This window comes from Marmota marmota, unplaced genomic scaffold (genome assembly GCF_001458135.2).
Source record: "Marmota marmota marmota unplaced genomic scaffold, marMar, whole genome shotgun sequence".
In the NCBI taxonomy this organism is placed as follows: domain Eukaryota; kingdom Metazoa; phylum Chordata; class Mammalia; order Rodentia; family Sciuridae; genus Marmota; species Marmota marmota.
Genome location: NW_025999932.1, coordinates 37,560,134 through 37,569,874, shown reverse-complemented (window position 1 = coordinate 37,569,874; position 9,741 = coordinate 37,560,134). Strand labels below are relative to the sequence as shown.

Genomic DNA, 9,741 nt, shown 5'->3' with positions numbered 1-9,741 from the left:
GGGGCGGGGGGGGGAAGCTGACAGCTGTGTGTCGCACAGCCACCTGTCAGCTTGTGCTTTTACACAGGAAAGAGAGTATTGGACCCAGGGGGTGCTTAATCACTGAGTTACATATACCCTTAGCCTTTTTATACATTTATTTTGAGATAGGGTCTTTCTAAATTGCTGAGGTTGGTCTTGAACTTGCAATCCTGCTGCCTCAGTCTCCTGAGCTGCTTGAATTACAGGTATAGGCCCAGCTAAACTTTATTCTTTAACGTCACAATTACTTTTTCAGTTTATCATAGTAGCCAAATATCTATTATTACTATTTTATTTTTTGATACTCAGGATTGAATATCCAGGGGTACTTTATCACTGAGCTGCATCCCCAGTCCTTTTTATTTGAGACTGGGCTTCGCTAAATTGCTGAAGTTGCTCTCAAAGTCACTGGGATCACAGGCATGTGCCATCTGCCTGGCTTATTATTTGCAGTACTGAGGATTGAACACAGGGAGCTCTACCACTGAGCTACATTCCTAACCCTTTTAATTTTGAGCCAGGGTCCTGTTAAATAACTCAGGTTGGTAATCCTATCTCAAGACTCTCCAGGAGCCAGAATTACAGTTTTATTCCAGTGTCTGGCTCAAACCTGTACATTAACTAATACAAAGTCCAAGCTGAGGAATATTGGCTTTGTCAAGAATACAATGGCATATAAAATGTACAGAAGGCTGGGATTGTGGTTCAGTGGCAGAGTGCTTGCCTAGCATGTGTGAGGCATTGGGTTCAATTATCAGCACCGCATATAAATAAATAAAATAAAAGGTCCACTGACAACTAAAAAAAAAAAAATGTAAAAATTTAGAGTGGCTTCATTTCAGCACTGGCAGTGAGAATAGAAAGATGAATAGGAAAGGTATTTTGGAGTTATCCGGTTGGGCAAAAGGGAGAAGTAAGAATTTGGTTTTAAATTTGAGCCACATGGAAGATTCCTAGACCAATAATCAGGATAGAGAACATAGGAAGAGTTGTATACAAATCGAGTAGATCTATCAAAAGGCCATGAGAAATGTCTGAAGTGTTTGGAGAGAAAATCTGCCATAGACTTGGGTTCATTTGCATTCAAATAATAATTTAAGGATTAGAGATTACAAAGGGGAGAAATTACAGGTTTACCTAGAAAAGGATCCCTCCATCCTTTAAAAAAAGCCAAACAGCTGGGATGTAGCTCAGTGGTAAAGTTATTGCCTAGCACATACAGGGCTCTGGATTTATTCCCAGGACTGAAAGAAAAAAAAAAAAAAAAAAGCCCACTTACATAGTACTTTAAAATTTTTCCCATTAAGTGAAACAATCTGAATGTTCCACTGTTTGTCTAAAATAGTCAGTGATTGACGGAAATCCTCATGATGCAGGCATTCACTTAGTTTTATCCATTATCACAAACTACAGTGGTCATTTTGACTTTTACAATATTTTTTAAGGCTGAGAATGCAGCTCAGTGATAAAGTACCTCTGGGTTTAATCACCAGTATCAAGAGATAAATAAATAAAAATAATTTTTAAGAGTCTGGTGTGTAGCTCAGTAGTATATACTGTGTACTGCATTTTTAGTACCAATACCTAACACCAAAATAAACAAATTTTTTTCAATGATGATTGTACATAATTTGGTTTTTCAGTGATCGAATATATTTAAATGTATATTTGTCTACTTTTTTTTTTGCAGTGCTGGGGATCAAACCCTCATGAGAAGTGCTCATAATCACCATAAAGTCTTAACTCATAATTATTAAATGCCAAAGGCAAAACTTCCAAAACAGGTTCCATAAGCAGTTTATTAACTTTATTATATTGAATCACATAAACATTATAATATACAATCTGTCAGACTACACTACATTCACTTAAAAGGTGTTATAATTTTTTTAACTAAATAGTGCTTTACTAGATAATGGGAAAATCTAAATTTGTACATTCAATGGTATAGCACTGGAAAATCATAACTACCTTATCAATCTAAGTGAAAACTGATTTTACTTAATCATTTAACATAGTTCATACAAAATACCATTAAAAAAATTTCTAAAGATCTTCAGATTATTGTGAAATCCTGAAACAGAAAAATGATCATAAACTTGTCCTTAATATTGTGTGTGTGAAGTGGAAGTTACAAATAAATTTAGTCCAAACAGAAAGTCAAGTTTTCCAAAAAGGTTAAAAAATTGTTTTTCAGTTAGGCTTAAAAAATGAATATCCATATTTCTCAATCACTGTACTTTTTAATTCAACAATATATGGTCTAATATGCATTCACAACAGGTGAATGAGATACCAATGTTTTAGAATACATTTGCTGACTCCGGATTACATTTCCTTTTTTTTTTTTTTTGCTGCTGGGCATCCAATCCAAGACCTCCAGCATGCCAAGCAGGTAGTGGTTGCATCACTGAAGTACATCCCCAACCCCTATGATGTTTTTTATTCATTTTTCTCCAACTTGATAATATTAACTTATAATAATATAATATTAACCCATTCTGTTCCATCATTCCCGATGTGGAACAGTTTAAAAAAAAAAACTTAAAATTGCTTGACAAATATACCATTTATGATAACTTTGTAACAATTGTTTGCTGAATTGAAAACTTGGGACTTAATGTGTTAACATGTTCTTTAGCCATCGACACAAAATTACTGATATTTGAATTATTGCAACTTAGGTTTTATAAGGTTCATGAATTCAAACACAAAATTAATTTAGAGTGTCAACTACTTTTTTTTTGTTGTTGTTCTTGCAAAATGCCTACATCATGTACGGTAGACTTAATAGGGTCATCAGTTAACCTTGAATAACTGAACACTAAACTGGAAGCAGATATCTTTCTCCACTTTCTTTTCATGCACTTTAAACAGCTAAAGTTAATCACAAAAATATTGCTCTTTTGTCGGCTTGGTTCAGATCCAATAATTTTTTTTTTCCTCAAACGAAAATACCAGGTGTTTTCTCTACGTAAAAACTTAAAAGAAAGAAAGAAAACGAGGTAATTCTCCTTTTTTTTTCCCCCTCCCAACCCCAAAGAACTCGGAAGGTGCTTTCCCCTACAAATGCCTCCTCCTGCTCCATGACTAAGCAACCAAGCATGGCCCAGCAAATGCAAAGATTTATAACTCAAGAACACCTTGAAACCGGGGAAACAAAGATTTGAAAAAATTCTTCTTTCAGTTTCCCTGTTTCTGCAAAGACTACCACTTTTAGCTTAAACAAAACAAAACAAAAAGGCTGCAGGAATGCTGGTTGCACGCTAATCAATTTTTATGTAAACGCAGAACCTGACTTTCCCTAATACAAAGGACGGCCTCAGACAAATAGCAACTCCTAAGAACAGCGGTTTAGCAGCCACTGAGGCAAACAACAAAAAAAATGAAGGGTTCTTTTTCGAATTTGAGAACAGCTGGTGAGGCATCTCCCTCTTTGCCCTTCCATTAGCAGCTTTTTTGGTTTCTGAATCCTGCAGTCCATCAGCCAGCCTCCTTTACTGATCTTTTCTGATCAGACTGCTGAGAAACAGCTCTCGGAAACCAAGAATTCAAAGTAGAGGCACGACAACCCCACTAAACCCAACAACGACCAACAAACCAAAGCTTGGTATCACCACAGCCACCACCACGCTCACTTCCCCTAGCCCGGGATGAAACTCGATCCAAGAAACTTGTGCTTTCAAGAAAGAAGGCGCCAAGTTTCTTCCCTCAGGTCCCTCCTCTCTCCCGTCTCTTCCCCCAGAACTCTTCTACAAGGACAGCTGCTAAATAAGCTTTCAACCACCCCAAAGCCCATTTCTAGCCACACACAAGATGGCAGCCTCACACATACCGAAGGAAACAGCTGCGCCACCACTCCAGCGATCCTGGCCTTTAGACTACGGGTAACTCCATTGGCCCGTCCAGGAAGCGCGAGACAAGACCAGAGCTCTGGCAGCCAATCAGGAGGCGGCGCGCTCGGGAAGCCGCGGCTTAGCCGGTGTGCTCAGCGAGCGAAGCTGCTGAGGTGTAGACCCGGTGGGGAGTGCGACCAATGGGCTCCGGGCCAGGTGGTGGAATGCTTTTGGTTTCCGACTCCTCCCAGTTAGTGATCGCTGTAGCATGGCTTGGATGTTAGAGGTTGCGCGCTTGCCCCTCCCGGGCGGAGGTGAAGTGTAATAAACGGTGAAGTACTTCCTGGCCATAGGGCACCTGAAGCCGCGTAGTCTCCGCGACGAGAAATTGGAGAACCTGATCCGCAGGCGAATCCAGCCTAGCTAACGGAGCAGGCGGTGCGCCACCTTCCGGTTTGGCGGGCTGCTTGGAAAACGCAGAGGAGTCGGTGTAGCTGTGGCACGGCAGTGGGTAGCTCCCTGACGGTTCCTGCAAAAAACGTCCTGGAGCCCTCCGCCGCTTGAGCAGAGGTTGCATGCCAGCCAGTGCACTCTCCCTTTCCTTCGCACCCACGTGCAGTCCCGGACTGGAGAAGGGACAGCGGTTGCTTTGAGTTCTCAACCCCTATTTCATTCTATCTTACGGTGCACAACTTAATGAGAGGTGATTCCTGATCAGCTGGGAACCCGAGGATCTAAAAGGGGCCATAGGAAATGATCTACAGTATAAAATCCAGAAGCAGAACTTGAAGGATTAACTACTGACCCATTTCCCAGGTAAGATGACACAGCCTTAAATAAGTGAAGTCATTTTATCCAATACCACGGAGTTTATATTAGATCCTAGGAGCTCCTGATTTCAGTAGCCATAATAAATAAAAACAGCACGGAACAGTATTTAATTTGCCGCTCTTTACCGTGTGGAAATCTGCAGTGAGTTCTGCATATATGAAGGAAGGAGCCCAAGCAAAGAGGGCTAACTTTGAGGCGGTAGAGTAAACAAAACATGGGCTCTTGATACCAGGCTGTCTGGTTCCCTAATTATGTGCCACTTACAATGTGACATCCTAAGCTTCCTCATCCAGAAAAGAAAAACGTTCCCAACACGTGATTCATACTCAAATGTCTTTACCATCCTCATAATTAAAATAGGGAACCAAGAGGAATGGTCACATTGTGTTATCCTTTTAAAAACGGAAAGGAACTATACATTGAAGCAAAGGAGACCTGACTTAATTTTTCTTCAAAAATGAAAAAGTGACAAGAAAAAAAGGGAACAAATTTTAAAATCCCAGTTATCCTGAAATATTAGCATCGTCTGTCTCTGGAGGATAAATTTGTGAGTGATTTAAATTTTTTTGTTTATGATTTCCTGCATCTTGCTAATATTTTTCAGTAAGGGTTTTGTAAATTGACTTATCTTCAAATTTTAGGAATGTGTGAACTGCACTGGAGAGAGCTTTTTTTTAAAAGCTCCTAGTGTACTTAGGTGGAAATATAAGTTGGTAGGCTCTTTCTAGAAAGCAGTGCAGTAACACACTAAAATAGATGATTCCTTTCTGAAAATGGTACACTTGAGTACACTTTTACATTCTCCCTTGACAAAATTAGAACCTTAACAGATAAAGAGCTAGATCCAGAATCCCTGAATGCTTTTACTCCCCTGCCCTTCATCGCACTTAAGACTGGTACAGAGCCTTCAAATCTTTTTATATGTAGTTTAGTCTCTGAAGTCACATATATGTATTTAATGGAATCATTCTGCAACTTATTTCTTCTCTCCAAAATGTTTTTGCCGCACATACACGTTATTCATTGTTCATGTTATTTAGAAATCATTTATTATACCTGTTGCGTAGTACTCCAGTGTAAGTCTGAGTTGTTCTGTTAATGTGAAATCTTTCTGCTTCTTTTAGTGGTTTTCATATTAAATTCTATTTTGTTTGATATGTGCTTTGTTCTCTTAATGGACTTTAGGTTGTTTGCAGTTTTTCACATTAACATTGCTGCAGCGAATGTCTTTGTGTTTTGTTATGCAGATGTTTTATTTCTGAAGGATATACACCTAAAAATGTAATTATTTGGTTTTAAGTTATGAACATAGTTTTAGTAGGTCCTACCAAGTTTGCTCCAAAATGTCTTTACTAATTTACCCATTCAACAATAGTTTGAGAGTTCAGTTTCCCTACAGTCTAGACCAACCCCCAAATAATATCTTAATTTTTGCACATCTGAAGACTAAAAATGACTCTTAATTTTCCTTCTCTAACTTGATGTTGGAATAGCTATTCATGTTTATTAACTTATATAATTTATATCAATTACTATAGTTTATTTTTAAAACTACCTGATTTTCTATAGGATGACCTTAATGATTTAAGGATTTCTTTATATGTCCTGAACACTGTGTACTTTTTTTTTCTTTAATATGAGAGAATTTTTATTTTGTTTTATTTTTTTAGTTTTCGGCGGACACAACATCCTTGTTTGTATGTGGTGCTGAGGATGGAACCCGGGCCGCACGCATGCCAGGAGAGCATGCTACCTCTTGAGCCACACCCCCAGCCCCCCCCCCCTTTTTTTTTTAAACAAGAGAAGAGTCTTGTTGTGTTACCCATGCTTTTTTAAACAAGCAGGGGTCTTGTTGTGTTACCCATGCTGGCCAGTTTACGTGATCCTGACTTAACCTGCCAAGTAGCTGGGACTGCAGGCATGTGTTATCACACTTGATTGATATCCTATATAATTTTTTTAAAAGTTTTTCTACCAGGTTTTGATAGTCTATATCAAATTAAGGAGGTTCTCTTTTATTCCTAGTTTGCTATGCACCCTCACTCTCCCCAAGTAATTGACTCCCTATCTCCACTTCCTTGCCATGTACTAGGACTGAAACCAGGGTTGTTCTACCATTGTACTATGTCCCTAGTTCTTTTTATTTTTCTGTTTTGAGGCAAGGTCTAATTAAATTGCTGAGGCTGGCCTCAGACTTGAAATCCTCCTGAGTGCATGGGATTACAGTCATGTGCCAACCATGCCAGGCTTCAAAGTGATTAATTTTTGTTGAAAAATTTTCCTTTGTTTTTCATCTAAGACCACAGTTTTCCTCCATTTATCTGTTAATGTAAGAATTTGCACTGATAACTTTTCCAGTGTTAAAATTCTTGAGTATTCCTGAGTCTTACTCTAATATTACTATACTGCTGGATACCTTTATTTAACATTTTTAAATTTATACCCAGAAGTGATTTGGGCCTTGAGTTTTTTTCCTACAATTCAGATTATACTAATTTCATAAAAAGAGTTGAATATCTTCCTGTATTTTTCCTACTTTGAAACAGTTTGTATAGAATAGAAAATTGCATTCCTTGAAAGCTTTGTACAGTTCATCTACAACTTCATGGACCTGCTATATTGGGAATGAGGGGATGGGACTGTGTGGCCTGCAACTCTGGTTAGATCTTTATTGGTTATTTTGTTTGTTTGTTTGTTTGAATTGTTGTTTTACTGTGCCCACAGCCCAAGATCTTTATTGTTTTCATTTCTTTTTATGCTTATTTATCTAGATGGTATTTTACTTCTTGAGCCCATTTGGATTTTTTTGTGGGGCTTTTATTGTTTGTTTGTTTGTTTCTTGGTACCAGGAATTGAATCCAGGGGTTCTTAATCACTGAGCCACATCCTTGCCCTTTTTTATATTTTATAATTTGAGACAGGGTCTTGCTAAGTTGCTGAGGGCCTCGATAAATTGCTATGGCTTGCTTTGAACTCATGATCTTCCTGCCTCAGCCTCCTGAGCTGTTGGGATTACAGGTGTGCACTATTGTGCCTGGCTTGAGCCCATTTGGTATTTTATATTTTCCTCGAAAATTTCAGTTCACATGTGTATTGCTATAATGTTGTTTGAACTTTAGCGTGTTTAAAAATCTTTTTAGTGTATACACAGATATATCTTTCATTTATTGTTTATTTTGTTTGTCTTTTCTCAGCTTCAATTTAACTATTATGTGAATCATTTTAATTTTCTCATTTTCTAATGAAAAAACTCATTTAAGGCTTAACTATTTCTCTGTATGTTGTTCTGATAGAACCCTTTCTTCAGGTTTGATATGTATTATTTCAACTGATCTCCATTTCTCAATATTTAAAAATTTTTGAATATTGATATTTTTTAAAGCTTTGCTGTCCTCTGTAAACAATAAGTTATTTGGAAATTTGTTTTTTATAAATTTCAGACGAGATCCGGCGCGTTCAGGTGGTATGGCCGTAGACATGTTTTTTATAAATTTCAAGAGATAGTGTAAGGTAGAGCTTAACTTAATGTTGTTAATTTTGATTTTTACTTATATTCAGTGACAGATCTATGTCACATAATTCTTTTGGAATTTGTTGAGAACTTCTTTTGGTATCAAAGATCTTGGCTAGTAATAGAATTATGAGTTCGTACCTACTTTCCTTTAACATTTTGTATTTGGTTTATCTGGCGAGAAGTCTCATTACCAATCTTATATATGTTCCTTTTAGATAATGTAGATTTTTCTTAAAATTTCTAATACTGCCTTTATTATGTATATTCTAAAACTTACTACAGATTGTTTACTGGTTTATATTACAGATTGTGTCGTAGTTAGCACTCAGTGGACTCGGTGGTCCTATTTGTATTTCAGTTCTGAGAATTTCTTAGTCAATATTGTCTCATGTACATTCTCTCTGTTTTGCATTTCCTCTTGTTTCTTTGCTCTGGGTTTTCCATAAACTGCTCAGTTCAGGCTTTCAGATTACTAATTAGCTGTTCATGTGAGTTTGTTCTCTTATTCAGCCATCTATTAAATTTGTTTTAGCAATTGTTTTTGTGTCTTAGATTTCTAATTGGTTAGTTTTCAAAACTATGTTAATTCATGGATGAGGTTTTCTTCTTTAGTTCTTTGAGGATATTAAATATAATCCCATTTGTTTTAAAATTATTTTCAGTATTCTGTATTAATTCTTGTATAATGAGCTTGTGAAGTCTCATTTTTATGGGATAGCCTTCTTCAGATGTTTGAAGATTCTTACTTGAGCACTTATCTGTCCTGAGAAGTTTCTTGTGCATCTTCTTGTGTTGTGAATGGTTGCCATTATCCCTGCAGCTTCTCATCTGTTTCCTTTCCCCAGAGAGGCCTCACAGACTTGGTCTATAGAGAGTTCCTTTGTTTTCAGCATGACTGTCTATCTAATACACACACACACACACACACACACACCTATATATGTTTTAAAGTCTTCCAATATTTTTATGATTTATGGAAATGACAGAATAATTTATCAAAATTCTTGGTGATTCTCAAGATGTTAACTAACGTTTTGAGGATACAACTTTTGATTCCATTCTTTTTTAATATTTATTTTTTAGTTACAGGCGGACACAATGTCTTTACTTTAAATGGTACTGAGGATCAAACCCAGTGCCACACACATGCGAGGCAAGCAATCTACCTCTAAGCCACAATTCCAGCCCTGATTCCTTTTTGATCTATTAGTTCTACCACTAGGTATATATCCTAAGGAAATAATCAGATACTCATAAATATATTGTTCCAGCATTATTTGTTATACTGGAAAATAATAATCTAAAAATGTTTCCATGTCTGAAATAGAGGTTTATTTACATTAGTAATTAATAATTCATTAAAATTTAATTACTAAAATCCTATATTTTCCCCCCAGTATTAGGGATTGAATCCAGGATCTCACAAATGCTCTACCTTTGAGTTACAACCTCAGCCCTGGATTTGGTTTTTGTTTTTTTTATTCTAGGAATTGAACTCGGGCATTCTACCACTAAGCTACCTCCCAAGCCCCCCCCCCC

General features: G+C 37.1%; 1 protein-coding gene and 1 long non-coding RNA gene across 8 annotated transcripts in view; one reads left to right on the top strand and one right to left on the bottom strand.

Annotated features, from left to right (window-relative positions):
* The window catches only part of LOC107141029, a 56,904-nt gene extending 52,907 nt beyond the window's left edge, over positions 1-3,997 (bottom strand). For all 4 annotated transcript variants that reach the window (XR_007346783.1, XR_007346784.1, XR_001503379.2 and 1 more), the window contains exon 1: positions 3,857-3,997. This is a non-coding gene — a long non-coding RNA (uncharacterized LOC107141029). The remainder of the gene's footprint in view (positions 1-3,856) is intronic.
* A 262-nt stretch (positions 3,998-4,259) lies between these two features.
* The window catches only part of Setdb2 (SET domain bifurcated histone lysine methyltransferase 2), a 72,923-nt gene continuing 67,441 nt past the window's right edge, over positions 4,260-9,741 (top strand). For 3 of the 4 annotated variants that reach the window (XM_015484277.2, XM_048800905.1, XM_048800907.1), the window contains exon 1: positions 4,260-4,673. The gene's annotated coding sequence lies outside the window, so the exon portion shown is untranslated. Of the gene's footprint in view, positions 4,674-5,048; positions 5,236-9,741 lie in introns of all 4 variants that reach the window. The other variant, XM_048800906.1, reaches the window with a different exon arrangement.